The 4,895-nt window shown below is 40.6% G+C and overlaps 1 pseudogene; it reads right to left on the reverse strand.

Moving 5' to 3' along the window:
* Nucleotides 1-1,071: 1,071 nt before the first annotated feature.
* Nucleotides 1,072-4,603, reverse strand: LOC123441779 (annotated as a pseudogene).
* Nucleotides 4,604-4,895: the final 292 nt, after the last annotated feature.

Here is a 4,895-nt window from a genome sequence, read left to right on the forward strand (position 1 = left end):
TGCAAAAAGTATCGGTCTACCTGTCTCGGATGTGATGCCTATATATATGATCAGTGCCTTAGATATCGTCGTGACTTTGTACGGTTCTATGAATTGCTCGACAGTAATTTGTTCACCCACCGTAATATTTTCTATTTTGAGAGAAGCCTCTAGTGAACACTATGGCCCCCGGGTCTACTTCACATCGTATTTTCAGCCTTACATTTTACTTCGTTGCACTTTCCGCCTTCAGATCTCACTTTGCAATCAATCTTGCACTACAGGAATTAGCTTCTTTGCCGTCTGCCATCACAGACGGCAAAGAGTATATCACAGACAGCAAAGAGTATATCACAAACGGCAAAGAATCCCACTGTCGGCAAAATTTCTGCGTCAGCCTACGACGACATTGTAGCTTCTTTGCCGTATGGCTCACCGAAGCGGATGGCAAAGAGCTTTGCCGTCAGCTTTTCGTCCGAGCAGTCGGCAAATATGTTGAGATGACAGGCGGCTAGCGTTGCCTCCGTTAGGGTCTAACGGAGGCTTTGCCGTCTGTCTCCCCCCTCTTCTTTGCCGTCTGCCTCCCCCTCTTCTTTGCCATCTGCTGGCTGATGGCAAAGGGTGACGACCCTTTGCCGTCTGCTGGCTGATGGCAAAGAGCTTTGCCATCCGCGGGCAGATGGCAAAGAGCCCGTATTGCTCCTTTTTATCTGTTTTCTTTTATTTGCTCCTTTTTTATCTATTTTCTTTTATTTCCATGCATTTGCCCGTATTGCTCCTTTTTTATCTGTTTTCTTCTATTTGCTCCTTTTTATCTGTTTTCTTTTATTTCCATGCATTTGCATAGCGCGCACACACACGAACACACATATATATATAGTTTGAGACATCTTCAACACATATTTCACATCATATATATTTGCAATATCATCATGAAATATTTAACAAGCTAGAGAACACCTGGGCTAGCACAATACATAGTTTCACATAGTTCATCCATATATACATACATAAATTTTACATTGTTCGTCAATACAAATGAATAAAAACTAAACTCTAACAGTCCATCAATGCTAGGTTCCATGAAATGAATTAAATCTGCAAAATTGGGAGTAATTAAGGAAGTTAGAAGAAGAAGAAAAAGAATACTAACATATATGATGCATCTAAACATATTAAATTCTATTCCAAGGGTAAATAGAAAGGGTACATAAAGTTGAAAGTTAATTTTTTATTAATCATATTATCATGGAGTACATACATGGACAACAATTTATGGTCATGAAAGCAAGCATATTATTTAAACTGATAGACAGAACCTTACTTGATGTTCCTTAAATAATCTTCATAAAGATTATGCTAAAACTCAAAATGAATATTTCTAATATTAATCACATGATTTATATCTATTATTTACTTAAAACAAAAATCAAAGAAGCTATCACGTCAATTGCAACAACCAAATGAAGGTTGGCAATTCATACAACAACAAAAAAGTAGTATGCGTTGACACGTAGAACAATCTGGATTTATTCAAGACTAATGGGGAAAAAGAACTAGTTTCACAGCCAGGACCCCTCATGGAAAATATCTACAACTAATTATCACTTGTTCTACCTATACACATCACAACAAACACTGCACCAATAGGTAAGCATTTCCTTCACTAAACCAAATGCAGTTCTACCAATGGAGAAATAAACAGTGAGGGACCTCATAATTTCCACAAGAGGGGCTGCTAGAAACCCAATATATTTACCTTCCTTGTCTTTTTGCTGGGAAGTGATGACGACAGAGGCATCCCGTGTCCAGTTCTCAACTTTGTTTTCCATAGGCATACAAGGGGAAGACCAAAGGTTTCATGCACGACTGCTCTCCCCTTGTTACCTAAGATGCAGAAATCATGAGGTGATAAGTAAGAGGTACCTTCTTTCCAAAATAAACCAAAGGCAGATTCACAAATGGGGAAACTGCCTTGAGATATTAGGTGCTAGATGCCAAATAAAAAGTTAAAATGTTGATACTTGAGGGCATATCTCATATATATTAGGTGCTACATAGACACCTAATATATTATATATATGAGCCGGTGCAGCTATATATGATTAATAACTCAAACTCGGTTACTACCATGCAAAGTTCTAAATTAAGTATAGCATGTCAGGGTCATGCAGGCTACCAAACACACCCTTAGTGAACACGGAAGGAAACAAGCTAATAGAGTAAAAACTAATTACTAACACGATTCACCATACGCAAATACGCACCTGCAACATAGGAGGTGTTAGTGATATTTTGTCACTTGTTGTGACCTGGGGACCTTCAACTGTGATAAGAGCCAAATCTCCATGGTCTGCAACTACTCGACCGTGAGATTCTCTTGCTTTCATTTCTTCTTTCCTCTTTTTTGTCTCAATATCAATGGCAGCAACTCCAGCATCAACAAAAACGCACCTGCAAAATATTGTTCAAAAATTCAAGAGATATAAAGATGTCCCATGTGCTAGCAAACTATTTTTTTAGGGCCAGGAGTGTTGTCAAAGCATGAAAACGCCATTTGCTGGCAAAAATCTACGTAGACCAGAAATCCATTTTGCCCGCAAGAAAATTCAAAATAGTAACACTTTTAAATTAAAAATTAAATGGAAATAATATATAAGTAGCTGCCTTTTCAATATCCTAGCATTGCCACTTCCACTTTCTATGTCATTGGATGTAAATAATATTACAATACAACTTAACGATTGTAAAATGGTCTTCAGAATTTATTGGACAACATAACATGAATCACGCAAAGAGTCATAAGCATCCTACATCACTTTTTCTGTTTACCATACTACATTGCCCACCAAGTGTAGCATTATTAGAAGACAATCAGGAGTTTCAAACAGACTCAGCATCATACTTACTCGATGGTTGTTGGGGTAGCCACAAACAACTGTCTACGGTGGCAAACAACAACAGTAGCAGAAGGAATTGAAACATCCCCGAGATACCTAAACTGGGGCCACAAGGAAGAAATTACAATGTACTGCTGATAAGCAAATGCACAATATTCAACAGTTTGGTCCCACACAGTCCATTCAGGTTATGCAAGTAAGCCGCTTACAGGCTGATAGGTCTCCCAACTACACCAACCAAATGTAGTTAAGTAGGCAGTTTTAGGGTAACACAAACATTAGCTACAAATATCATGGGTATAGGAAAGAGAAAAGTTAGCTAAGTTAATACAAGTAATAGTGCATAGCATAGGATCATTTCGTATTCGCCAATAATAAACTTTCTGGATATGCACAAAGGATGAAATACCTAGGTACGTATATACCTGTATAGCTGGAGATTTTGGCATGGCCCTTCTCTAGAGGAAAATGGGTCATCCGAAGCAAAAGATGATCCACTTCCTCCAAAGCCTGATAGGGGCATTGATTGAACAGTTGATATAGCAGTGGCCATCAAAGGACTTATTCTATGAGATGTTCGGTATGTAACACCAAGGAGAGCACCACCATGCAAGCCAACAACCTGCAAGAACAGAAACATAAATCTCTTTAACCAATAGGACACTAAGAGTAGTAACACGCTAAACTAAACCTCTTTGGAATGCAACATTCTCAGAAACAGAAATAGGAATTGATATGCCATGACTTGGTGAATCCTGCAGGAAACAAAAAAAATACAAACATGGCACTCTCGATGCTCAGGAGGATTTTTGCAAGAATTCCAAGAGAGACAAGGTGCATCCAGGAATAAAGGGAAAACTCAATTAGGCCAAACTCTCGCTAGAATCTATAGAACTGGGGTGCAGGAAAGCAATCTGTAGGAGTTTGTCAGTCTTATGATCTAAATGGCCTCTATATTGTGATTTTTAAAATAAGTAATCAGTACAATTAACCAAGCATAATATAATCAGAAAATAATCTATATTGTGATTTGTCTGGTAAAGATCAACAACATTAACTGGACTAAAAACATTTGAGCCCAGAAAAGAGAAAATGAACCTTTTTATATCAAATAATTGCAAAATTGTAGCTCTATTACACCCAGAAAAATATTGCTGCATCGTGTCAAAATGTGGCCAAATATTTGTTTCAACAATGTTTGAATGTAACTAAGCTACTTAGGGTGGAAAATTTCTAGCATATGTCAGGCATGTTACGATGGTTTTCTATAAGGGACGCCGATGATCTTTGCATTTTCATCAAGAAACAACCACAAAAGTAAACAAATATAATCACTGTCTTCCCATCAAACTGGTGTATTGAAAGGAAAGATTCTCCATTAAGTTCATAAAGAATATATCATAAATGAAAATTACCAACCGGTTCACTACGACCATCAATGGATCTCTGCAGAACATGAGATGTTCCAGCATCTAACAAAATGCGAACTTGTACTATGGATTTAGAAGCAGCGCCTGACAGTGGCTCCTCCGCAGCGACCTGGGAAGAGGAAGATCGGGCGGATGCGGGCGGCACCTGACCTGCTCGAGAAGGTGGGGAGGTGGGGTGGGGAGGCAGCTATGGTGGGGGGTAGAGGTCGCTGGATGTGGAGATGGGGCCCGCCTGAGGTGGATCCGGCGCTCGGAGACCGACATTGACGATGCTGGCCGATCTGGACGAGCCATGGCCACCGCTTCACCTACTCTCGAGGACCTCGATCTCTGGATTGGGTCGGGGAGGGAGGGGAGGTGGTTGGAGTACACTAGGAGGGGCGCGACGCGGTGGTGGTGGTGTGGCGGCGCGGGGAGGAGAGGCAGAGACGTGTGGATTGGGGAGAGAGAGAGTGGGGATCGAGGGAGAGGGCAGATGGGGGTGGGAAGATGGATGCCAGCCGTTAGTGGTCGTCCTCTTTGCCGTCCTCTTGGGAATCAAGCTGACGGGAAAGAGGTAAAGGCACACGGCAAAGGGGATGTGTGC

This window comes from Hordeum vulgare, chromosome 3H, assembly GCF_904849725.1.
Source record: "Hordeum vulgare subsp. vulgare chromosome 3H, MorexV3_pseudomolecules_assembly, whole genome shotgun sequence".
In the NCBI taxonomy this organism is placed as follows: domain Eukaryota; kingdom Viridiplantae; phylum Streptophyta; class Magnoliopsida; order Poales; family Poaceae; genus Hordeum; species Hordeum vulgare.